Source organism: Sorex araneus, chromosome 1 (assembly GCF_027595985.1).
Source record: "Sorex araneus isolate mSorAra2 chromosome 1, mSorAra2.pri, whole genome shotgun sequence".
NCBI classification, from domain to species: Eukaryota; Metazoa; Chordata; class Mammalia; order Eulipotyphla; family Soricidae; genus Sorex; species Sorex araneus.
The window spans coordinates 150,209,068-150,236,431 of record NC_073302.1 but is presented as its reverse complement, the minus strand read 5'-3'; the positions used below and the strand labels follow the sequence as shown (position 1 = coordinate 150,236,431).

The 27,364-nt window shown below is 42.5% G+C and overlaps 1 pseudogene; it reads left to right on the top strand.

Annotated features, from left to right (window-relative positions):
* LOC101538447 (high mobility group protein B1-like) overlaps window positions 1–26,980 on the top strand; it is a 42,642-nt pseudogene extending 15,662 nt beyond the window's left edge.
* The last annotated feature ends 384 nt before the right edge of the window (window positions 26,981–27,364 follow it).

Sequence of the window (27,364 nt, the reverse complement as noted above, 5' to 3'; positions counted from 1 at the left end):
TTCCTTCCTTCCTTCCTTCCTTCCTTCCTTCCTTCCTTCCTTCCTTCCTTCCTTCCTTCCTACCTTCCTTTTTCCTTCCTTCCTTCCTTCCTTCCTTCCTTCCTTCCTTCCTTCCTTCCTTCCTTCCTTCCTTCCTTCCTTCCTTCTCTTTTCCTTCTTCCGTTCCCTCTCTCCCTCCCTTTTCTCCCTCCCTTTCTTCTTTCCTTCCTATTTTTGGCCCACTTGATGGTGCTCAGGGCTTAGTTCTGGCTCTGAGCTCAGGGATGACTCCTGGTGGGGCCTGGGGAGCTGTATGTGGTACTGGTGAATCTAAGCTTGGTTGGCCTCATGCTCTCATGCAAAGCAAGCACCTTACTTCCAATATTCTCTCTCTGGCTTCTTAAATATTCCTTTAGTTCCTATTGGTTTTTTTTTTATTTTCTTTTATTGAATCACCATGTGGAAGGTTACATTGTTCTCAGGGTTATGTCAGTTATACAATACTCAAACACCCTTCCCTTCACCAGTGCCCATATTCCATCACCAACCACCCCAGTATACCTCCCGCCCCCTCCCAACCCCCAGTCCCCGCCCTTGTAAGTGATAAGTTTCACATCGTTTACGCCTTATCTTGATTACATTCCATGTTTCAACACATAACTCACTATTGTTGCTGGAGTTTCCCCCCCAAAAAAAGATAGTCCTACTGCCAAGGAAGCATTTGATAGTTAGTTTTCCATTGCTGAGAATGTAGAGATATTAAGTCCTGCTGTTTGTTACATAACTTTTCTTTTTATTCCCCCTCTTCCTGCGCCACCGAGTTCATGACTGCTTAGTAATCCTCATAGTATAATTGACGCCACGCTGCCTGACAAAGGGGAAAAAACCGAGAAAGATGGTTATTTCCTGTCATCAGCCGGCGTGGGGCTATGGCTTAGTTGATAGTCTAGCAGCATGTATGCAAGCAGTTTCTGGAACCAAAAGTAGTGCGCTGGTATCGGCCCCGGCTCAAGACTCCACCAGCGTCCTGCTGTTCCATGTACATAATAATTTTTTCCCTTATATCCCGTTCCCACACCACCAGGTTCATGTCTGCTTAATGGACATCATACTATGGCTAACGCCACGCCGCATTTCTTCCCGAGAAAGAAAGATATTTCTTCTCCTCAGCCGGCGTGGGGTAATGGCTTAGTTCAGTCTAGAGAGATGGCTACCACTTTGATTGCCTTTAATATTTCAACAAAAGACTTACTATTCTTGTTAGGATTTCCCCCCCCCCCAAAGTCCGACCCGTTAAAAAGGAAACATTTCATATTGCTAATGATTAGATGACATTAGGTCACGCGGCTGCAGTAGCGAGCGGCCGGGTGGTTTTGGGTTTCTGTATAAAATCCAGGGAAAATTCTGCCAGAAATTACATCACTGCAAACTTTTACCCTTTTATGGTGCTCATAAGATGGAAAAACCTAGAGAGAGATACCCTTCCCCACTGTCACAGCCTGGCATAAACTCTCAGTTCACTTTCTGGAAGTATTTCAGTGGGCTGCTGGTATCCAAAGTAGCTCTTTTGGGCTCTTCGATCATGCTCGAGCGGCAGCAGCGGCGAAAGGGCTACCTTCTATATTTCAACAAAAAACTCAGCATTATTGTTTGGAGTTAACCCCCACAGTCAGACCTGCTAAAAAGGAACCCTTTCACATTGCTGACAATAAAGATATATTAGGTCACGCGGCCGCAATAGCGGCCGCGCGTTTTCTTTTTTCTTTTTTTTTTGTATGAAGTCCAGGGAAAATTCTGCCAGTATTTGCATCCCTGCAAGCTTTTACTTCCCTTTTGTGGTGCTCATATGGAGAAGCCTGGAGAGAAAAACCCTGCCCCTCTGGCGGCGAATGGGCCAGGGGCTCTCATCCCAGTCTGGGGGCCTCTCCGGGAGCAGCTTGTGTCCAAAGTAGCTCAATTGCCGCTGGGGTCGAGCTCATAGGGCAGCAGAAAAGGCCAGGCCTGCGTGGCGCTGTGCTTAAATATCTGTAAAGGGCGGGACCAGCAAACCTGCCCTCTGGGATCATCTGGACATCCCACTGGTACCTGCATTCTGTGTTCTAAAACCAGCTGTTGCCTTGCTGCGCCCAATAAGGAAGAGTTGAGAGAGAAAGCTCTGCCCCTCTGGCGGCAAATGGGCCAGGGGCTCTCATCCCAGTCTGGGGCCCTCTCCGGGAGCTGCTCGTGTCCAAAGTAGCTCAGTTGCCTCCAGGGTCGAGCTTGTAGGGCAGCAGAAAAGTGCCTATTGTTTTTTTCAGGACACAATTTCAATAGTTACTGATCAAAGTGTCATGTGTGTGCACACACAAACACACACAGGGTCGAGCTTGTAGGGCAGCAGAAAAGTGCCTGTTGTTTTTTTCAGGACACAATTTCAATAGTTACTGATCAAAGTGTCATGTGTGTGCACACACACACACACACACTTCTACATTCAGGGGTCAGTTATTTGCATTTCTAAGTGATATCCCTGCTTATGATTGCATGTGTTCCTCTACACTTGTATTTTTAGTCTTGATTGCAAATTACATCACGATAGATGGGCCCCTGCATTATTAACTCATCCCTAGTTTGCTTATGGAGAGAGAGAGAGAGAGAGAGAGAGAGAGAGAGAGAGAGAGAGAGAGAGAGAAACTCCAGTAGCAGGATTTTTTTTTTAAAGAAATATTTTATTGAACCACCATGAAAACAAGAAAAAAAAATACAAAGCTTTCAGGTTTAAGTCACAGTCAAATACTGATTAAACCACCATCCCTTCACCAGTGCACCCGTTCCACCACCAAGAACCCCAATACACCCCCCTCCCACCCCACCCCCCATCTAAGTAGCTGATGATATTCCCATTATTCTCTCTATATATTGAGTACATTTCATATTTCCATACAGAACTCACTATTGTTGATTGGAAATTTTCCCCAACAATCAGGCCTGCTGAATAGGCATCATCTAATAATTTCTCTTCATTGCTAAGAGTGAAGACTTTGAGTTTTGGGTTTTGGGTTTCTAATATTTTAGCTCAGTTCACAGTCAAAATGGATGGCTGCAAGAATCTGCTCTGGTGCCAAAATGGGTTAGGAGACCTCAGGATCACAGTCAGTAGGCGGGAGGCTCTGCTTCTCGTGCCGCGGCTCTTGGTTCATCTCTGGGCGGAAGGCGCGCCGGGAACACCTCCCCTCCCAGGATCACCTACAGGCTACGTCACTAAAGAAAGTCCTACCTCCTGGTGGAGGGGTCTTAGAGGGTGGCTCTCACCGCGTGGCTGCTGCCGCTGCCGCCATTTTCGCTCAGAAAAATGGGGTGGAGAGGGAAAAAAATCCCTCCCCGGGCTGCACGAGGTTGTAGTTCAGTTCACAGTCAAAATGCATGGCTGCAAGAATCTGCTCTGGTGCCAAAATGGGTTAGGAGACCTCAGAGTAGCAGGATTTTCTTGTTTGATTACTACCGCCTCTATCCTCCATTGTTACAGCTTATTTATATATACATACATATATATGTATATATGTATATACACACATACGCATATGACTTATCTCGAAAGAAACAGTTGAAGGAATGGTAGCAAAAGCAAGATCATGTAAATTATTGAATGGTGTGTGCTCTTTAGTCATTCTTCAAAAGACCATGGAGAATTCTCCTACACCAGCTGCTGTGTTAATGGAAATTTTATAAGAACCCGCTATGCTAACAAATGCTCATTTGCGCATCTGCGACAAGCAGCCTGGAGTGCTGCATAAGTTCAAGACCTTCTTAATTCATTAGTGGGTAACTTATTGATTCAGAAAGCTACAGACCCCATGCCTTGTCATCATTTTCATAAAGCATTCCTTAGGGTAGTGTTCACTGTAAAATATTGAGCTTATTAAGAGTTTTTTGGGCCTCTGATTAACTTTCACAGCAAAAGCTCTGTTAAGTAAATTAGGTACAAAATAAATTTGAAATGATTGTGGAAAGTCATCAGCTAAATTAAGACACTGACAGCTCCCATTAGCAAGATGCAAAGTAATGGTAATTAAGAAAAATAATCACCTTTGTTGCCAAGAGGACAGGTTTGACCCCCAGTGAAGCAATTCCCAAGGCATCTGTTTCCTCACAGACCCATGGTGCTGGTTTTGCTTTGCTGTGAGTGGAGAGAGCATGAGAGAGATCTCTCTATTCTAGTATTCAAATCATGCAAGGAATTATGTGTGGGGAGAAATCTTATTTGAGGCAGAAAATAGATTCTCAGAATTGCCAGCGATCTGTATTCAGCAAACTCAAAAACTGTCTTCTCCTTGGTTTCTTTATTGAAGAGGCAACAAAACAGACAAGCAAACAAACAAAAGTCGCTTCCCTAGATGCCTTTATAGGTGGGATGGTCATGTGACACTGTTTTGGCTGATGAGCTGTGGGTGGGAGTTGTTAGAGAGGTTCTGGGAAAGCTTTTTAAGAGGGATAGAGTGGTGAATGACATGGCCCATTCTACCCATTGCTCTTGTGTCCTTCCCTCTTGCTACTTTTGAGGCAACCAGGATTTTGACCCAGAGGTGCAGTTGCCATGTTGGAAAGATGTCAGGCCCAGATTTTCTTTTTCTAGAAAATAATTTCAGATTATTGGAATAAAAATTAAATCCAAGGAGTTAAGGAAATGATGGGTATCTATCAAGTCTGAGACTCAAAGCAACAATAGAGAAAAGCCTTGGTTTGAGAGAATGAACTAAAATTTATTTTTCTAACTTGAGAGGAAAGTTTTTTCCCCTCCTCTCAGATATAGGAGGAGTCAGAAAGAGCAGAAGAAAAAGAATGAAATGGAAGAGTAGAATGTTGAAATTGGAAATATTCTAAGAAGGTTCGCAAGCACAGAAAAGACAAGACAAGAACCATTCTTCCTTTGGAAAAGGAGAGAAAGTTTGGACTTTTTAGAGTAATGAAAGGGCAGTTTTGTTAGGTAATGTTGAAAAACCTTAAATTGTTTTCAGTGAAGTTGGAGCACAGTCAGTCTATAGCTTGAGGGACGAGGATGGAATGGGAGCTGGTGGACACAGGGTGGGGGAGCTAGCACTTCCGGTGGTAGAGAGAAAGCTCCTGTGGCTCCATCACTGGGGTCTCTAAGAGAACCAGCATGTAGGGGGGCTGGCACCCTCCAGCTTCATTCAGCAGGCTGTGAGCACAAGCAGAGGAAAGGATGGAAAGGAATGGCTGTGACACAAATGGCCAAGTCTGGGAATCTCAGGAGACTCTGTCCAGCTGATTCACTCCCAAACTGATTGTTCCTGTTAGATGCGATTTCTTTCTTTTGAGAATCATTAGGAACCTTGAACCGAGAAAGAAATAGCATAATCTATCACTTGAATGTGTGGCGGGTAATAGGAGGAAATATGGAATTGGTTTTCAATCTTTTTAACAATTCTGAACATGAACCATTTAAGATTCAGCTACTGATTAGTGCGGCTTCAAATCAAGTGAATGGCGTCAATACCCTTTTTATAATTCCGTCCACAGGAAATAAACACTTAGTTTCATGATCTTAGAGGGTAGGTCCTAGAATGAACTGTATAAATCCAGATGCGCCTTATGGGAAATTCTCTTAAGTTTATACGAAATGGTACTTTGAAGATGCGGGTCGAAAAACCCAGCACTGCCATGTTTATATCACTCTGGACAAGTCACTTAATCACCCTTTTGTAGAATAAGAAACTGGGTTGGCTGCTCTCTCACGCTTCTCCGTGCCAACATTTCCTGGTTTTGGGGTTTGCAGTTCATCAGAACACTTAGTTTTGCCTCTTTGAGTGCCACACAAGTTGAACATGAAGGGTCTCGGGTAGATAATGGCTCTCATGGGACTCTGGTAAACAAGCCTGGATCCTTCCAGGCATGGCTGCACTTGTTTTTCTAGGAAAAGCTTCCTAAATTTTGTGGTATTGCCACAGCTGGGGTTTCTGGGGTGGGAGAAACCCAGGTTTCTCTGACTCAGTGGGGTCAGGTTTGGGGTCAGGCTTGGGGTCACGCTATCTTCTTTCTTTCACACATGACGTCCAATTAGACCAATCGTTCACTCATGGAGAAGATGAATTCTTCCCGAAGAATTTTATACTTTATTCTTTTTTAGTAATTTCTGTTTTTTATAGTTTATTCTTTTAAAAGTAATTCTTCCTTACTAGGTGTGTGGTAACCCTTGTCCAGACAGAACAATTGAAAAAAATTAGAGTTGCTTTCAGGGAGAAACCATTTTTACCACTCCTCATTGAACAGTCTGTATTTCTTCCACAGTCTGTTTTCATGGGTTATTTTGCTTTTCTAAGTGGAAGCCACCTGGAGAGCTGAGACTCCTTCCAGTCCGACGAGCAATTGATAGTTTATTATTGCAGTGGCTCTTACACCTTTCCTGAAGCTTCCTTTCCTTAGCACCAAGAGATTTTATTTTTAGGACTATGTTCATTATTAGACTTTTTATTTGGTATTGTCTTGCAAATCTCTTTACTCTTTATTTTCCAAATGTCTAACTTGCCTAATGAGCTCGATTTTTTTTTCTCATCCTGAGGAACATTGTATTTAAGAAAAAAAAAATCATTCTATGATTAACTCAACATGTGTGGTTCTTTGGGTATAATTTCTCTCTCTCTCTCTCTCTCTTTTACACCAGTTGGTTATCTCTGAGCAAACTGCATGTCCTTATTTGTCTTGGGCTCATCTGCAGTGGGATTCATCTTGTGTTCTATGCATACCTGGATTATAGAGACAGCCTTTTAGCTCAGTTTTCAACTCATCTTTCTAGGTGCTGAACAAATTAGCAAATTTCTCTACTCTTTTATGCCTATCTCTTTCTGTCCGTGTCTCTGTCTCTTTGTCTCTGTGTACATAGCATAAAAGTCTGGCCACACAGCTGTGTGCAGAGCAGCCTAGGGGTTCTGATTTTGTAAGACTGACTCATGCACTAATCACAAGGATTGGCACTTGTTTCCAGGCCAAGTCCTTGAACTACAATAAAAGATTTCCCAACTCTCAGCTTTGCCTATGGACTCCAGTCCACTTAGGTAGTGTGTAAACACACAAAAAAGAAGGGGGGGCATGGGCACTGCACCTCGGGCACACACCAGGCACAGGGCAGCGGCACTCTATCTCTCTTGCCGCCCGAGTTCGGTAGTCTCCAGCCACTTCCCCCACCCCGGGGAGGTTGATGGCGATGATGAGGCAGGCAAAGGAAGGAACGAGGGCCAGGCTGGTTGGTCTCAGTTGCAGTTTATTCCATTCCCACCTCCATTCTCCTCTGATTCTCCTCCTGCTTCTTCCTCCCCCATGCTACTTCATTCTCCTTCTCCTCTGGATCTGGATGTGGATCTAACTTCTTTAGATCTGGTACTGGGACTGGCCCCAAGTCCACTCTTTCAGCCTAGTTAAATCCCCAAGAATGAGGGTTGGGGCTTACACATAGGTGTGGTCACAATCAATAGGGGTAAAGTTCTTTCCCTCAGGGGATGCTTCTTCTAGGACAGATTCTCTTTCAGCAGGACACCCACCCAAGAGTGGAATCCCATGGGTGTGTTTCTCCTCTCCTTGTCCAACTAACATATAAGCATTCATAATATCAATCATTTTGTATAGACACAGCAAGAGATGCATTAAACTTATAGAATTGCTCTCCTGGGGTCACCTCGATCTCAGACTACAGTGCTCAGGCCAGATTAGTCTTTCCTATCCCTAGCAGGGTCCTAGTCTCGCCGTTGCTTTTGGATCATGACATGACATGTCCATGACCAAGCTCTTAACATATAGTTAAGCATTAGGCACTTTGACCAGGCCCATGTTTATGCCAGGGTAGCACATAACTCACCATTTGCCCTGGGTCCATCCCGTCCCTCCTCGGGACCCTGCTTTTGGGGTTGCTAGGAAGTAAGGGCAGCTGAGGCTTAAGTCGAGAAAGCAGATGCCCAGGAGTGAATAATATTCAAAGCCAATTAATCCCATGTTACCAAAGCATATTAACAACTGTCTTTCTTTGTCCATACAAAAAGGACATTGTTTTAAAGTAAACTATTCAAAAGACATGAGGAGAGAAGCAAGGCAATATTAACTTATAGTACAAGTTCATTGTCCTAGAAAGGTCTGACTTTACAAATTAACAGAGTCTGATTAGGGGCAAAGCTGATTAACTGGTTGGGGAAGAAAGCATAGAAGTGGTTACAGATAGACAAAGGAATGGGAGTGACTTGGGAGCACTTTGATGGGTGTGACCAGATATACCTAAGCTCCTTGTAGCAAGGAGAACAGGACATACCAATGTTGTCTTAAAATGTTTAGAGATTATTACCAGATATGCCCAAACTCTTTGTGGCAAGGAAGAAAGGACAAACCAATGATATCCTACAAGGTAGGTCTCTTGGTCTCTGTTCTTGCTTCCCTTTTCCACACACCCCAGACCTTAAACTGTAAGAAAACCTAACATCAGGGTTACTTATTCTTGTGGGTCATAAAGCCCAAATTCCCACTGGACACTAAGGGTCCTTCTCAATTTTTGGCACTTAAAGCTTACTCTTTGTTTTTCAACTTGACAAAGACTGTTGAAATGTTTATCGATTATTCAGTGTTGCTGTGTATTTGCCAGGAGATAGGGTGGGGTAGGGGGATGACTTGGGACCTCCCTTCTCAATAGATATCCTTCTTGACCACACACCCTCCTGCATAATCTCTGCTTCCACGATGATTTTAGGGGCTTTTTAAAATGATGGTAAAGTAGCCTAAAATGTATCATTTTCACCACTCTTAAATGCGCAGATCAATTATATCAAGCTTATTTACACTGTTGAGCAACCATAATAGCTATTCATTTCCTGAACTTCTTTCTACACAGGAACTCTGTGCCCATTCAGCACCACTTTGACCCCTTTGTCTCCAGCTCCTGGTAACTTCTGTTTTACCTTTTATCTACGTGAATGTGCCAATTCTCCATACCTCAGAAAAATGGAATCACACAAAATTTACTCAAAATGTTCAGCTCATTTTACTTAGCTTGCCTTCAAGTTTCATCCATGTTACAACATGTAATATATAACATGGAGTCTTCTCATGCCTAATAATATCCCACTGGTAATATATGCCATGTTTCTTTTGTTTTATAAACTCACTCCTCTGCTATTTGGTACTGGAGTTGTCTATATCCCCTGATATTGAGCATAATTCTGCTATGAAAGTAGGTGTTCGAGTATTTGTTTGAGTCCCTGATTTTCAGCCCTCTGGGTATTTGCTCTACCCTAGAGAAATTCTTCCTAACTTTTTGAGAAATTACCCATTTCCCACAATGATTGTCCCATTGTGTACACCCGCAGCAATGCACAGGGTTTGAATCTTTCCACAGAAATGAGAACATTAAGGTCCCCAATGGAAACAGGAGCATTGCCAGCATGGCAATCTACACCACAGGACGCAGCTTCTCCTTGTTTGGGAGGATTCTTCTCTGGCCATCAACATGAGAACAAGTTTAGGGGAATGGGGAGACCTGGCCTTGACACCCAGGAAAAGGGAGCAGTGGCAGAAAGGGACTGTGGAGACCAGAGCAGACAGATAGATGTCACACCAGACAAAGAGGATGGACAGAGTCAAGTGATGAGCTCGTTATAGCAGAGTGCTTGCAGTGCGAGCGCCAGGGCCTACCCAGCCTAGCTGAAAATATCAGTTGTCTTTCAATTAGTGGGAAAAGACAAAGTATCCCTAAGCCTTGGAAAGAGATATCAGAGGAGTTAAATGAGAGTGGACAGACACTGAAAAGAAAAGGGCAATCTGAGCAAGACCAGGAGAGACTAGAAACGATGATATTATTTAAGAGTAAAATTGTGCACATGAGAAGAAAGAGGACTATTTCTGATGTCTCCATTGAGGAAGAAAACAAATTCACATGGAGTTCATGTTTCCTCTCTTTCAAATGGCAATTTGAAAATCGATATACTCTTAATAAAAAAGAAAATAGTCCTGTTGAATTGAAGGTCATTATTATGCATATGTGTGGAAGGTGGTGCTTGGGGACAGTGAGTGATGGGAAGAGGGGGTTTTTCATTCAATCCCAACCTTAAAGAAATAATGCAAGATATATTTATTTTCGGCCCCAAGAAAAAAATTTTTTTTAAATTTAATGAGAAAACTCTGGTAATGGAGCAGAGTAAATATTTGTAAATTGTGTAAATTAGGTTACCTGGCAAGCTACCTGTGGCTTATTCAATATGCCAAAAACAGTAACAAGTCTCACAATGGAGACGTTACTGGTGCCCACTCGAGCAAATTGATGAACAATGGGACGACAGTGCTACAGTGCTCTATTTATTTGTTCCCAATTTCTCTACCTGGAAATGGGAGAAAACTCAGGAAAACTTGTATCTTTGATGAATTGGAATCTGGTGGCTTTAGAATATTTGAAATGTGTTTGATTAGCAGTAGTAATCACATTATATCCTGGAATGCATTGAAGGTAGTATTCATTGCTAAATGTTTAGAAAACACTTTGAAGAACATGGAAGGGTAGAAAAGCAAACTAAAAAGTATTTTTGTTTTTGGGTTTGTTTCTTTTTTAAAGCCTTGGATCTGGGGCTTGAAACTTAATTCTAAGGGTAATGGGTTAGTTCTCTTAGCTTTAAGGAACTAAGTCAGTCTTAGGGAAAAATGTTTAGGCTACTGTCCAAGAAAGAATCCACAATGTCATAAAACATGCACTCACACGAAGGACTACATACAAGCATACACAAAATTTGATCACTCCTTAATAGCACTGCTTTCTTTCTTTTTTTTTTTTTTTTTTTGCTTTTTGGGTCGCACCCAGCGATGCTCGGGGGTTACTCCTGGCTTTGCACTCAGGAATTACTCTTGGCAGTGCTTGGGGGACCATATGGGATGCCGGGGAATGAACCCGTAGCACTGCTTTCTGATCCAAGATATCACATCTGTTTATTCCCAACTCTCATCTTGCTACCTGATTCCACCATAGCTTACCGAGATGGTTAGTTTTACCTGCGAATATGAATAGGTTATGTTGCCCTGTTGTTTGGTCAAATGCCAGTTTAGAGGTCATTGTGAAGTTATTTTTGAAACATGACTATGTTCCATAATGTGGGTGGGTCTTATCCAATCAGTTGAAGATTTTGAGCAAAGGACTAGGTTTCACAAAGAAAGAAGAATTCTGCCCTCAGACTGCACCTCACTCCCCCCTCCGCCCCCTCCCACACACCTGAGTTTCTAACCGTGGGAGTTAAGAATGCAATATTCTCATCTGTTATTCTATTTTTAAATGTTTAATTGTGGTAAAATACATAAAATAACATATAATTTACCATATTACTCACTTTTAAGTAACCATTTCTAAGTTCAGTAGTATTCATAAAGTGGTGCAGCTTTTGTGACCATATCATCTTCAAAAATTCTTTGCTCTTATAAAAATAAATGTCTGTATTCATTAAACAACAATTCTCTTCCTCTCTGCCCCTTCACCCTTTCCCTGGCTCCTGGAAACCACCATTATGCTTTTTGATGGTCTGATTTTGATTTCTGTAAGCACCACATGTAAGAGGTATCATATTTGCCATAGTTGTGACTCTTTTAGTCCTTCAGGTGTTTCTTCCTTCTCTGTTCAATCATCTTGCACATGAGCTCGAAGTGGCTAATCCATGCCCCAAGCTCTCTTGTCATTCAATAAGGAGTCAGTGAGTGTCTAATTACTGGCAGACACTGCTGTTGTACCTATGGAAAAAAAAAGCAATGAAAAAATGCAGCAAAAATGTTTGTCTTTCTAGAGTTCATGTTCTAGTGTGTATATTGGGAGTGGGGATGGGGGTGGGGATATAAACTAAATAAGACGGCTATGCAAAGTATATTTTATAGTGCATAGTCAAATATGCCTCAGGGGAAATAAAATATGGAAGTGGGGAAAATTGGAGAAGTGTGATACTCAACAAGGTGGTCAGGAAAGGCACATTGAGAAGAATGAAGGAAAATCAATGGGGAGTCAGAACACAGCCTGGTGAGTAGGGAGGCTGGTTGAGTGGGACTGAGGAGTGAAGAGCAGACTAGAGGGAGTGAGGCGATAGCTCAAGTGATGGGGTATATACCTGGCCTGTGCAAGGACCTGAGTAGAGCTTGTCCTGGGGGAGACCAGCTGGGTGTTTGCCCAGAGCACTACCCCGTGTGATCTCTGTTTTAGAAAGCGGAGGATTATCATGCATATCCCTTTACCTACTTTCAACACTCAGTTCTTGTCCAGAGTGATGATTTCCAACTATTGTTGTCATACTAGACCCTTCTCTGTCTTAACTACCCTCCGCCCCTCCCTCCCCGACATGGTAATTTCCAACCATTGACCAGTCCTTCTGGACCCTATTTTTCCTGGCTCTGGATATTAGTCTTAAACTATTTTTTTTTATATCCCACAAATAATACAGAAATCCTATATCTGTCCTTCTTCTGACTCGTTTCACTCAGCATAATACTTTCCTTGTCCATCCATTTATAGACAATTCATGACTTCATTTTTCCTAATAGTTGTGTAGTATTCCATTGTGTAGATATACCATAGTTTATTTATCCAGTCATCTGTTCTTGCGCACTCAGATTGTTTCTAGATTCTGGCTCTTGTGAATAGTGTGGCAATGAGCATAGAAGTGCAGATCAGCATCTGTACTGCAAACCACAATGCTCAAAATATGAGAGAGACAGAGACACAGGGACACAGAGAGGAGAGGTGCCTGCCATAGAGATCAGGCTGGGGTGGAGGGGATTTGGAGGGTGGCGGGAGGGAAATGAGTGGTGCTGGGAAATGTACACTGGTGGAGGGATGGCTGTTGGAACAATGTGTGACTGAAACCCAATCATGAACAGCTTTGTAACGCTTTATCTCATGGTGATTCAATTTTTAAAAAGTGGAGGATTTCTGGAGAGATATTGCAGGGTATGAGGAGCTTGCCTTACATGTAGTCAACCTTAGGTGGACCTCTGGTTCTGAATGTTGAGCAAAGAGCCTGCAACAAGACACAAGCACAGCTGGGTGTGGCCCTAAGTTAAAACAAAAACAAAAAGCAGGAGGATTCCTGTAGCTCATAAAGATTTTGACTTTTACTTTAGGTAAAATGGGGGATTATCAGAGAATTCTGGGCAGAGGAATTCCCCATTGTGACTCACATATTAACAGGATTATTTTGACTGCTGTGTTGAGAGCCACCTGTAAGAAAACAAGGGAAGAAGGAAATCTATTGAAAGGAGGGTAGTTAAGACAGAGAAGGGTAGCTTGGACTGAAAGAAGTGAGACTCCTGTTCTGGTCTGGTTCAGAGTTGATTCTTCTTTTTAAATTTAATTTAATTTTAACTTTAAAAAAATTTTTATTAAGTTGTTCATGATGATTAATTACATTCAAAATCTCAACACAAATACCACTGCTATTATACCTTCCAACGTCTGGCCCTGAGCATGGCAGCGATTGGTTTTGGAGATTTTCAGCTACCAGGGATCTATTTGGATGGGTGGTGGGCTCACCTGGCCTCCTCTGGTGTGCCCTGGATGAGACTCAGCCTGGTAGGGGGTATGGAGGCATCTTTGCAGCTTGTTGATCTCTTTCTAGATTTATTTGTGAGTCTCTGAGATGATTAAAAATGGAATGGTGGGGACAGGATCCCAACACAATCAATAATGACTAAAGTCCTCTTGGATAATCTTTTTTTTTGTTTTTGTTTTTGGGTCACACCCGGCAATGCACAGGGGTTACTCCTGGCTCTGCACTCAGGAATTACTCCTGGCGGTGCTCGGGGGACCATATGGAATGCTGGGATTTGAACCCGGGTCGGCCGAGTGCAAGGCAAACGCCCTACCCGCTATGCTATCACTCCAGCCCCCCCCTCTTGGATAATCTTACAGATGGTTTCCATACTATCTGTGAGCACACAATCATTGAAACAGACCAAGGATTCAGGCATCACCCACCTTGTCATCTTCTTAGGTATCACATAGCACCTGCTCTGAGTAAGGAAACTTCACTTTAACCAAGTTTCTTCAGTAAACTGTTTAATTAGAAAGGAGCCTTTGCATGTTTCACCGGCTTTTATCTCTGTTCTGAAGATTGCTGATAACTCCTGCCAGGTGACCTATACTCATCCTGTTGATGTGAGGCTGATGACCGTTGCCATGATGGGAGAGAAGACAAAGATTATACTACAAGGCATTAACCTCTCCCAGACTCCACCTTTATCTTGCTGAGGCAAAGGACCTCGAGATAATTTTAAAACTTTTTTCATATTATCTTAAGAAGATAAATGAAAGGAATTGAAGAAGCATATTAAGATAGTCTGAGAATTTCACTCAGTGAAAAAGTAAGATAATCTCTAGGAATCTCACTTTAGAGAACTCATTTATTCAACTCTGTGGGCCTCTTCCTGCTGAGCACCATAGTCCTCACTGGGGATAGTCAGAAAAGGCTCACTCTAGTGACTCTCATTTTCTTGGGTTTTAAATGGTGGGAGCAAAGCTGTCTCTGCTCAGGGTCTGAAACAGATAGACTTAGCCTAGACCAAATTCAGTTATCCCAGACCAAATCCAGGTACCCCAGAACCCTGTGTCTGCCTGGTTCTTAAACTCACGCCTATGTACCCGAGAGGTTGGAGTTTAGAGGAGGAGATAAAAGGCCTGAGCCTGGAACTCACAGTCCATCAAGTTTTTCATCCTTGGGCATAGGCCAGGCAAAGGGCCTGATGTTCTTCTCATGGTTAAAAGTTGCCTCCACGTTGTTGCTTTTTAAAGATGTGTTCATTATTAATATAGGGTGTCTAAAAGGCCATTTCCCTTTGACTTTATCCCAGTCCAAGTTAAAAAAATATGCATTCCCTTGGGAATTCATGAATCCAAACTAATTTTGCTGGGGAGGGAGATGACTTTCTGGGGGTTGGGTGGGGGGATCACACCCAGTGATGTTTGAATTTTTACTTCTGGTAATGTTTGAAGGGCAATGAAATACCAGGGTTCAAACATGGATTCTTCCTTCATGCAAATCATGTACTTTAGATTTTTGAGATATCTCTCTGCCCCCCTCCCAAACAAATTTTGAATGAAATAGAAAATAAACTATAAAGATATATCATCACTCTCTTATAAATGGTTTGGGATATTTATATCAATGTACAAAAGAATGAGCCTGGATTATAATCTCATACCATGCATAGAAGTTAACTGAAAAAGGCAAAAGACTTGGATGTTAGATCCAAACCCAAAAAATACACAGACGAAGACAGAGAAAACATGATGTTGGCTTCAGGGATGTCCTCAGTGCTCAACCCCAATGGCAAGACTAACAAAAGCAAAAGTACACAAACCAGATGTTATCAAACTTAAAAACTATACACTGAATAATGTGTCATTGAAATGAAAAGACACCCTGCTGAAAATGAGACATATTGCCACATCACATATCTGATAAAGGATAAATATGCAAGATATACAAAGAACTCATACCACTCAGTAAAAAACAAACAACACATTAAAAATGGGGAGAAAGACTGAAAAGACATTTCACAATGAAGACATAAAGATGGCTTACAGGCACACGACAATAATTTTCACATCACTGATTATCAGATAAGTTAAAATCATAATGACAATGAAATATTACTTTGCACCTGTGAGAATGACTATATTAAAAATATTGAAAATAGTGGTGTGGAGAAAAAGAAATCCTTTGCACATTGTTGGTGGGAATTTAAATTGGTCTAGTCTCTAGGAAAACAGTATGAAGATTTTTTTAAACTATTAAAAATAGATCTGCCTTATGGTCCAATAATTCTATGGGTGAGATATCTACCCCATGAATATAAACACATTAGCCTGAAAAGATATATGCATACCTATGTTCCCTGCAGTGATATTTACAATATCCAAGACCTAGAAGTAGCCCAAGTCCCCAATAACCGATGAGTTGGAAAAGAAGTGGCACATATAAACAACACAATACTACTCAGCTTAAAAAAAATAAAATAAAATCTTGCTTATTTTGACAACCTGGAAGGAACGGAAGGGTGTCATGTCAAGTGAAATAAGTCAGAAGAAGGACAAATACTGGATGATCTCAGTCCTACATGGGATATAAAGAAACAATGCAGAGTAATAGAAAATATCCAGGGAAAACAAGCCCTTGGAATGTGATCACAGAGTTTAGATAACAAAATGGTAGAGGGGAGAGGTTTGGAAGGGTGGATAAACAGTGTGATGGGTGCCTGTGCCAGGGATATTGGTACTTGTGTGAAATAAAATAAATTTTAAGAGATGTAAGTTGTACTCTAAAACATAATGCAGTCATGAAAACTAGTGTTACCTCAATAAAAATAAATAAATTGAAATACCTATGCAGAAAAACATATTGAAAAGTTTTTCACTCATAATGTTCAGAAATAATGCTAACATTTTAATGAATTCTGCAGCAGATAACTTTTTTAAAATGATTGAGTCTATACTTAATACTTTTAAATGGAGTTTTTTTCCTAAAGGAAGACATTCTCAAAAAGTCCTTTAAAATATAAATGTTTCAGGAAATACATGTTACAAACATATGCCACTATATCCTCCAAGGTTGAAAAAAATGCGCTTCAAAGACTAACAAAAATTAAGCTAGAATTAGGACTTTTTCATAAGTCTAAAATTCATCTGCTTTAATTGCATACAGCAGGACAATATATAAGATAGAAACAGAGAAAAATAGTTGAACTACTTCTTAGTTTGTTTTAATGACTGTCATGTTCTCAAAAACATTTTCAAGGAATTGGAAAGGCCAGAAAAATCATTTGCAAAGATGGATGCAAATTCCTGATTTTTAATATTTTTGAATCCTTGAATTCTCAACAACTACAGTCTATCACATTCATCTCAACTGAAAAAAACATTCCTAGTCTAAATTTAACCAACTACTATTTCTGTTCTTTAACTACATGTCTACTTTTGCTATTGGTGGGGAGCTAAATACATAACAGAAAAGTAGATTTTTGCATTCTCCCCATCTCCCGCAGAAAAAAGTTATATCATTTTCCTGAGCTAAGCCTTGAACAAAAACTACTCTTCCTCACCTAGGAACAAACCAGAGATGAGTCTGGAGATTGGGGATGGTCCAGGGCAGGTGGGGAGGTGAGGCTGCCTCCCTTTCTCTGGCATCTGCCCATGGCAGAGGGACTATCTAGACCCCACTTTGGTCTATGGGAGGGACGACTGTGAGGTAACAGTTTCCTCCTGGCTGACAGATTATATAAAGAGAGGGCCAGCTAAACCAAGGGGACTCTGTCCAGAGTAACCTGCCCAGAAAAGATGCCAAACCTAAAGGCCTATGATGACTAAGAAAGGCACCTTAGAAACTACCGGTAGGGTTTGAGTCCCACTGATGGTAGCTTCCTGGTTTGGGTGAGAAAGATGGAAAGTGGGAGGGAGAAGTCCAGCCTGAATTCAAACACAGCAACTCCAGCCCCAACTTCCCCTTTTGGGATGAATAGCCAGACTGAGCCCAAGAGGAAGAAGAGAGAAGTCTGACTTCCCCCCAAGACACTTGCCGTGAGTTAGAGGGAGTGGTTTATCACTTCTTAGCATCTCCTCACAAAACACAAAAGCATTAATTTGAAAAGATGTATGCATACTTATATTCATTACTACACTTAGTACTATAACCAAAATATGGAAACAACTCAGAACAGCTACAGGTGAAGGGATCAAGAAGTTTTGGTATACATATATATAATAGAATACTGTGCAGTTCTAAGAAAGAACAAAATCATGCAGTTTACAAAAACATAGATGGAACTAGAGGGTATAATGATGAGTGAACTCACTCAGAAAGAAAGGTATGGATAAAGAATGACCTCTCTCATATATAGGACTTAAAGTCACACAGCAAGGTAGCAGCAAAGGTCCAAAGGTAACATAATGGGAAAACTGAGCCATAAAATTGAGTTGGTGAGAGATGGGATTGAAGGATGCGGGGTCCTTAGAAGAGGGAGGTGGGTATACTGGTGATGGATTGGAATTATATGAGAATCCTTTATTAAATAAATATCATTGTAAATAATTAAATAAATTAAATAAATAAATTATCAATCAATTATAATTAAAGAAATTAAATTAAATGATAAATAAATATCATTGCAAATATTTTTAAACCATTAGGGAGTAATTTGTGACCATTAGCACCAATATTTCCTTCTTGGGGGTGGGGAACAAATCCATAAATAGCTTTATAGAATGTTGTCAGTTGTGAGAGATGGGATTGAAGGATGCGGGGAAATTGGATAAAATATCATCTAGCAGCTCTTGCTGGTTACCCTGTCTTACTTTTAAAAAGTCAATTTAAGGTAAAAGTGTTTTCTCATTTGTGGGCTATAAAATAATATCACATGAGGCTGACACCCAAGGACAATAGATACAAGGGCCAGAAAGACTACTTTATAGCTGGAAGCCTGTCTCATGAGTGGATAAAAGAAGGCAGCTGGGACAGAGAAGGAATCACTAAGAAAATGATGGCTGGAGGAATCAGCTGGGATGAGAGATGTGTGCTGAAAGTAGATAAAGGACCAAACATGATAACCTCTCAGTATCTGTATTGCAAACCATAATGCCCAAATGTAGAGAGAGAGAGTATGGGGAATATTTTCTGCCATGGAGGCAGGGGGAGGATGGGAAAGGGGGGGTATACTGGGGATATTGGTGGTGGGGAATGTTCACTGGTAGAGGGATGGGTGTTTGATCATTGTGTGATTATAACCCAAAATGAAAGCTTGTAACTATCTCATGGTGATTCAATAAATTTTTTTAAAAAATGCCTCTTGTAAAATCAGACTGGTGCATGAAAGGCAAATGGGGACAGAGGGCAGAGAGGCATTGGTGGAGGGAAGTGGACACTAATGAAGGGATGGATTGGTGTTGAAACACTGTATGCCTGAAACCCAGTCATGAGTAACCTCGTGATTTCATGGTGACTAAATTTAAAAAATAATTTAAAAAGACAATTTACCAAGTGCTAAAAATGATTTGTTTTAAATAACTTTAACTCACTTTGATGGTGCATATATGGCCATTTCCCTGAATGACGCAATCCCATGGAACCTGAAGTTCAACACTTTCCAGACTGTGTTAAGAGTAGCCATCTGTAGTGAAACCTCTTTCAATAGTAATCTTTAAATTTAAGGTAGATAAAAATCCAGGCTGGCCTGGGTTCTACTTTCACTGGAACTCCATTACTGCACACTTTATAAGGAAGTTTTCTTACTCATCTCTACTTCCTTTTTGATGTATCTGCCTCCAACTTATCTTTAGTCATTATCTCTCTTTCTTGGGATTATTTTATTCTAAAGTTTTGTAACGTGGTTCCACTTATTCTTTCAAGGTCATATGAAACCGGGGTGCTAATGGCAATAGCCACTTTATTATAATATTGAAGACAGAAGTTGCTATTCATTATATTGGCCCTTTTCAAACTCTATTCTACAGAATATACTATATACACTTGATAATATACATTAGTTCTCTAAATGTCAAAGAATGTCAAAACATCATGAACAAAGGTTTCATTCAAGGTTAGTATGGTTTTCAAAATTCTGGTCATTATTATGCCCACTGGGCATAGTAAAAATCCCAAGAAGTCCCTTATTCATGATATTATCTTAATTTGGCTTCATCCAACATCTTCCAAATTGTTTGCCACAGACTTCTATTATAACCGTTGTAATGAAATTTATTTGGGGCCATATAAATAGTCACAGATCTTCCATATTATAGGGGCAGACAGACATTATCCAGTGATATAGGTGAATTGAGAGCTACAAACAGAGACAACTGTTCTCAAGTCTCTGATTTTGGCTGGAAGTTGGAGAATATTTCTGGAAAATGGCACACAGATCCTGAGACCCAAACATTGAGTAGGACCAGCAGTGGAAGTGGGGCTGGGAGAAGCCTCCCGTGGGCCAGCCCATCCATCTTTCTGCACTCTCTCCCATGGATCATAAGCTTCCCCACTTAGAGAAAAGGAAAGAGGAAAGAAGAGCTCAGAGGACAGGGACTAGACAATGATGCTTCATTCCCTGTGACATATGGGCATCCATTTTAGTCTCTGGTGACGCTGAACTTTCCTTAGAGAGAGAAAAAAGAAAGAACACAGACGTCTCTTAAGCTTTTTGGGGAAACAAAAAGCCTCCCAGGATTAGGAGACAGCTGGGTTGTAGGAGGCGGTAGCTCAGAGGGAGTGCGGAGGGAGATGCCACACTTAACACCTATTTTTATAACAAGGCTTGGTTATTTTTACAAATGATCATAGAAATTGGCCAACTGCGGTCTGTGAAGCACAGACCGTCACTCTCCTGTGATTATAGGCTACTGTGGAGTACAAATCTCAAGAGTTTAGCATATTTCCCACCAAACACTTGTTCATTGAATACTGAAACGATCCACCTTCACCCATGAATGGACTGAATTTAGTCTTTAAAGGCTCAAGACCAGGTGCAAGAGGCATGCACAATTAGGAAGGCATTTAGGGGTTTATTTAAAAGCTATAGCTGGAAAACTTCTTTCTTTAGATTTTTCAGATTTTCAGGAAAACTGATCTGCACATTCTGCTCCCTTTGACAGAGCATTTCATTTTTGTACATCTGATAGCTGCTCTCTTTTAAACCCTGCAGAAAGGCAGACTTACGGTTCATGAGGAGTAAAAAGGACCTGGGTGGCTGACAGCACCGGCCTGTGGATATGTGATTCACCACCACGGGCACAACCTAGCTTCTATCCGATGGTCAAAAAGTTAGGAGTCAGGGGAGAGGGGGCGAGAATGGAAGAGAGGGAGAAAGAGTGGAGGGAGGGAGGGAGGGAGAGGGGGGTGGACGTGGGGCCTCAGAGAGTGCAAGCAGGGGTGGTGGATTATCATGAAAGTATGAAAGCAGAGTGCATTCTGGGGGTTATTAGGGGTGGCAGAAAACGAAGAGCACTAGGAACAGATCACATCGCTGTGCTCCAGCGGCCAAGCCTATCGTCCAACTACCAGCCAGCTAGTTGCCATGGTAACTGGTAGGGCCAAGTTGTCTTACCAGCGCAGTGCCATGAGAACACCTCACTTCATAGCAAATCCAGCCCTGGACTGGCCCTGGGCCTTCAGAAAGCTGAGTCAGAGCAGTGTGTGGGGCCAAGTGCCCAGGAAGCCCCTTGGGTGTGAGCCCCTTATATCCAAGGTGAGATAAAGTTAACCCAAGACTATGAGCCATGGAAACACGAAGTGAGAAGCCTGTTCTGTGATCTGCTCTGGGGGAACATGTCTCTTTGATAGGGAAGTTCAGAGAAATCACTTCCCTATTTAACTGTTAACATAAGGTGGTCTTCAGAGTGTGAAATTACAGACTCCAATAGCCTGGACATTGATACCTTAGTCTCAGTTAGTAACCACTGTATCAGCCAGGGTGTATCGGGGAAAACAGAGCCATATCTATTAACAGGGTGTTTTGGTTTTTTGTGTGTTCCAATCATAAATGGAATCAAAGAAGTAAACATTGAGCAGGCTATGCTGGTGTAAACACAAAGATGACCCAAAAGGAGGTTGTTGCCCCCAGTCCTTGGCCCAGAGGGTTAAAGGGGACCCTCGCCTGCCAGGCCTGGGCTGGGACACAGAGGAAAGGCACTCAATGGCATGAAAAAGGTACAGTCTTTTCCAGAAATGTTGCCCAAAGTGCAGACAGAAAAATTTTTTGCCTTCTCTACTTTTGTTTCCTTCAGTTGTCTGCTAGAGAATCGATGAGCGGGAGCCAGTTAGCAAAGGGCCCAGCGAAATTTAATTTCCATAGCTCACGTAGGAGCAGAGGGCGGGGGAAGATGTGGGAGCAACACATCGTCAGCCTTGCCCTACTGCTTCCTCGCTTGTGGCCTTAGTTTCCTAGTTTTTAATATGGCAATATGATTTTTTTTCTCTTAGGGTTGCAGGAAGGGCTAAATGACTTTATGCAAGTTTCATTTGGGCTTTTTCAGTTACCAGGAATCATTGCATGCAAAGAATCCCCAGTGACTGGGGTGCAGGGAGGGAGACATTTATAAAGATGTCTGTGAGGTCTGAATCTGGGGCCAGGGAGGGACTCAGCTCAGCAGCTTCTGTGCGAGGGTGGCATGGCTGTGGGGCAGCGCCGGGAGCTCAAGTTAGAAAGACCTTGAAATCTTACGTACTACTGTGATCCTCAATGTTGCCTGTTAAAGAATTCAACTTTTTTTTTTAATTGAATCACCATGAGCTACAATTACAAAACTTTCATGTTCGAGTTTCAGTCTTACAATAATCGAACACCCATCCCTCAACCAGTGTAAATTTTCCACCACCAATGTCCCAGTATCTCCCCCAGTCCCCCCCACCCCCCGTTATACTCCTCCTCCTGTCTCTATGGCAGACAATTTCCCTCTTACTCTCTTTCTTTCTACTTACGGGCATTATGGTTCACAATACAGATAGAGCATTTTCTTTTTCTTGGGGGGAATCACTTTAGCAGTGCTTTGGGGATTAGACAGTGCTGGGGATCAAATCCAGAGCTTCCACATGGAGAACATGCACTCCAGTTCACAAGCTCCTGGATTTTGCTTTTCTGTGTTAATAGGACCCCGAGTCTCTCCATGGTTCTGGTTGCCACTTTTACTGGATAATAAACAGCCTCTTCAAAGCTTTCTCACTTCATCTTGAGATTGCTGAGATTTTGCTTCCTCCTGACTGTGGTTGAATGGTAAGCCATCGGGAACTCTTTCATGCCTTTACTGTCTCAGAAACATCCAACTTCAGTTCCCATCTAAAATGGTTCATGTTTGCATGTATTTTACAATGTAATTTTATTAGAAGAATATGATGGGGTCAGTTCGTTTTCATTCCAGCCCTCCTCCCAGGAACCCCGCACTTACTGAAGATGCCCATGGTGGGTAGTGACCCTGTCCTGCCCAGCCAGGAGTTAGGAGAGAAGGGCCGGGGGATAGGTCTCCAAAATGACTTCTCAGCACGGGCTCACCTTAGATTCAGTGAGCAACCAGCAGGGGGCCTCGCTTCACTGGGCAGGGTAGTTCCCCTGGATAGTAGTTGCTCCCTAACCACCCGAGAGCTAAGAACTCCCAGCCACCTCTGCTTATTTAAATCCAAACCCCAAAGCTTCTCCCTTTCCAGTTTCTGTGATTTTTCTCATGACTTTAGTGATAGAGATATATACTTTGTTTGGAACATACTTTTGATGTCATGGCAATGCCTTTTGAGAAAAGCAAAGCCTGATGGAAGTCTCCAAATTTATCTGGCCTCCTACCCCCTTCTCAAAAAAACAAAAGTACGGTATCGGGGCCGGAGCAATAGCATAGCAAGTAGGGCATTTGCCTTGCACTGGACTGACCTGGATTTGATCTCCGGCATCCTATATGGTCCTCCAAGCATCACCAGGAGTTATTCCTGAGCACAGAGCTGGGGGTAACCCCTGAGCATCACCAATACAAAAATATGTATTGTGTCCTCTTGGGAATGTATTTTCTTTCTGGAAAGTGCTCCCCCACACCCATACACCTCCTTGCCATGTAACTGAGGTATAACTGTCCCTTGGGTCATTTCTGTGTTCCCTGGGGGGTGGGGGGAAACAGTATCATCCACTTTGAGGAACACTAGATATTACAAGATCCATGCCAATAATTTCTAAAATTGATGAGTAGTACAATACCAGAAGCCATCAAAGCTTAAGTCTTAGTGGGAACCTTTTAAAGATGATCAAGTAGAAAAAAGAGCAAAGGTTGAGGGGCCCCGAGAGAGACAAAAGGAGGTAAGGCAGTTACCTTCCATGTGACTGACCCTGGTTTGAATCCCCAGCACTACATGTGGTTCCCCTAAGTGCCACTGGGGATCCATCCTGAGCACAGACAGGAATAGCTAATGAGCACCTTCGGATGTGGCCTGAAAACCAAAACTAATTAAATTAAAAAAAACAATACCCACCCCAAAGGAGCAAAAAGTTAAAGACAATTCAACTCACAGTTTGAGAGACATGAAGATGCAGAAGGTGCCTGGAAAATGAAATGTTTGTGAATGCAGTTTTAGAGACAAAGGTAGAGGTGGGCTCCCTGGGTGTTTAAATCAGTAACCCTCCGGAGCCAGAGAGATGGGACAGATAGCGAGGCATGAACCTTGCATGCATCTGGCTTGGGTCTCATCCAAGTTCCACACGGTCCCCCAAGTACTGTCTGGGGTATCCCTGGGTGGCCTGAGTAGCCCAGAACTGCAGGACCCGAGCAGCACTGCATTCTCTGCCCTTCACACTGAACTGCCAGCCAGTTGGTGGGCTATCACCGAGTTGATCCCTGGGCACCTGAGTACTGCATGGGTAAACTTCACAGAAAATAGTCAGTGACCTTCTCATATAAACAAAACAATGGCAATAAAGTCAACCTACAACCTAACACTTGTTGGTCAGTGGATGAGCAATTTTAGAGAGAGTTGAGGGTGAGATACTTTCTCTTAAAATTTGAAGATACTGCCAAGCTCCCCTACCAGTCAGTCACATTCTACCTTCTTGACACCCCGGCCCACATAAATCCCAAACCAGCCCACATAGAATTGAGAGTAAAGTTGGACTAGTTACACGCCTGGGGGGAATTGCCCAAGACAGTTCTAAACAATCCACAATCAGGATTGAAAAGAGTTATTGCAAACCACAACACCCAAAAGGAGAGCGAGAACAAAAGGGAATGCCCTGCCACAGAGGTGGGGGTGGGGTGGGGTGGATGAAGGTGGGTGGGAGGGATACTGGGATCATGGGTGGTGGTGGAGAACGGGCACTGGTGGAGGGATGGGTACTCAAGCATTGCATGACTGAAACACAAGAGCTAAAGTATGTAAATCTGTAACTGTACCTCACGGTGATTCACTAATAAAAAATGTTTAAAAAATAAAAAAAATTAAAAAAGGAAAAGAAGTTTCTAGGGAGACCAGGACCCTGCAAAGAGTTTCCCAGCACATTGGAGTGTCAGCAGGAGAAAAGGCAGAACGGACAAACCCAGCTCTGCCCTCCCCCTCCCCCACCAGCCGACACCCTCACCTCTGACATCCAAGTGTGCAGAGCAGCACCCCAGAGCTCCTGTGAGTGGGACCAAACTTTCCTCAACGTTTGGTGACCTGATAGGACTGGATCTGGTGTGTTCTTGGGCAAGGCATTGGAGTCCCTCCCTCCTTCCTTGTGCAGAGGGGCGTAGGGGAAAGGAGCCCTGAGATGTGCCAACTTTGTGGGATACCCACTGCATTCTCCTTCACTGGGCTACCTGTTGTGTTTTTGGGCCATGGGGAGAAGAAAGAGTCTGCAGGAAGGGGACATCCCCCACGTTGGGAACATTCTGCCTGGACTTGCTCATTGGAGAAAGGCTGGCTCACCAAGCACTGCCAGAGAGAAAGGCCTTGTCTGATGTCAGTGGGGTGGTTCTTGCTTTCAATAGCATGTGGGCAGGCTGCCCCCTGAGCTCCTGTGACCTTGCTTACAGCCTGGCAGGTCAGACAGAGGGATCAAATCAAAGTGAGCCGAATCATTTATGGGCAAGAGCAGAGATGGCAGGGAGCAGAGATAGGACCCTTGTGGGGCCTGAGATCCTCTCACAGTGGTATCTGGGATTCTTTCTCCTCTTCAGCAAAACAAAGGATGGACAAGAGAGAGCCTGCCTATCCTCGAGCTTCAACCAGTGGGGCAGGGTTGACTTCATCACACGGTGTGGAAAGCGGCTCAGTGGCCAGTCAGAGAATGGCATAGTGTACACATGCATATGAGGGCTGGGGACACAGTATATAGTGGCATGCTCCAGACCTGGGTTTGATTCTCAGCACCACATGGTCCTCAGAATATCTCCCAGTGAAGCCCCAGAGCCCCCAATCACGGCTGTGGTGACCCAGGAATCACCAGCACTGCAAGGACCAAACAGCATCGCGTGCATTCTCTGGTCCTTGCATTGAACCCCATCACTTCACTTGTAATCACTTGTCCCATTGTTGTCCCGTTGCATTGAACCCCATGATAAACAAAAATGCAAATAAATCACATTTCCCACATTTTAGTAATTACAGAGTGGTATTTGGTAAACAGAATGCAATAATTTCATGTAAGCTGCATCAGAGAAAACTAAAGATGGAAAAGCTGCCATCCTCATATATGACTATTTTGTACCGTACACCAACAAGAACCTGCACACCAACAAGAAAAAGAAAAAAAGAATCTAGTTTTCCTCTTCTCAGAAGGAACAGGCAGCTTTAGTATCCAAGTTGCTTTCTTCTTTGTCTCAAAAAGATAAGAGAGGCAGTACATGGAGCTCCACGGAGACAAAGCCAGGGCAAGCGAGAGCCGATGGGCACTGGGCGAGTCTGTGCCTCACTGAGGAAAAAGAATTAAGCGTGAGCAAAGGAGATGCTAAGAAGCCGAGAGGCAAAACATCATGTTCTTTGTGTACACTTGCTAGGAGGAACTCAATAAGAAGCATGCAGATGCTTCCATCAACTTTTCAGAGTTTTCTAAGCAGTGCTCAGAAGGGACCTGTGTCTGCTACAGAGAAAGAAAAAAACATGAAGACAGAGCAAAGACCGACAAGGTACAAGAGAAATGAAAACTTATATCCCTCCTAAAGGGAAAACAAACAAACAAAAAGAAGTTAAAAGATTTCAATGCACCTAAGAGGCCTCCTTCGGCTTTTCCCTGTTCTTTTCTGAGTATTGCCCCCTAAATCAAAGGCTAGTATTCTGGCCTGACTAGAAGTGATGTTGCAAAGAAATGAGGAGCGATGTGGAAGAACATTGTTGTGGGTGACAAGCAGTCCCATGAAAAGAAGGCTGCGAAGCTGAAGGAAAAACATGAAAAGGATATTGCTGCATACTGAGCCAAAGGACATCCTGGTGCGACCCGAAAGGGAGCTGTCAAAGCTGAAAAGAGCAAGAAAAAGAAGGAAGAAGAGGAGGATGAAGAAGATGAAAACAAAGAAGATGATGACTAAGGCAATTCAAAAACAGTTTTTTTCTTGTCTATTAACCCCCCTCCCATATATAAATCACTCCTTTTAAAGAAAAAAATTAAAATATAAGGTTGTGTTAGACTTGATTTTAAACTGCAGAGTGTCTTCTTTTGTATAATTAACACACTACCAATATGTCGTTGAACAGCCCTATCCTGATGTTATTTTCAATAACCATCAACCTTGCCTGGTACAGTTTGGAGGTTATAAATTGACATGAAAATTTAAAGCAAATTTAAAGTGACATCTTGTTGACGAATAGCACAAAATCATCATGTATGGGGATGTTGATTTTTTCATCTTCAGTTTTCTCTGATGCAGCTTATATGGAATAATTGCTGTTCCATTAACTGAATACCACTTTGT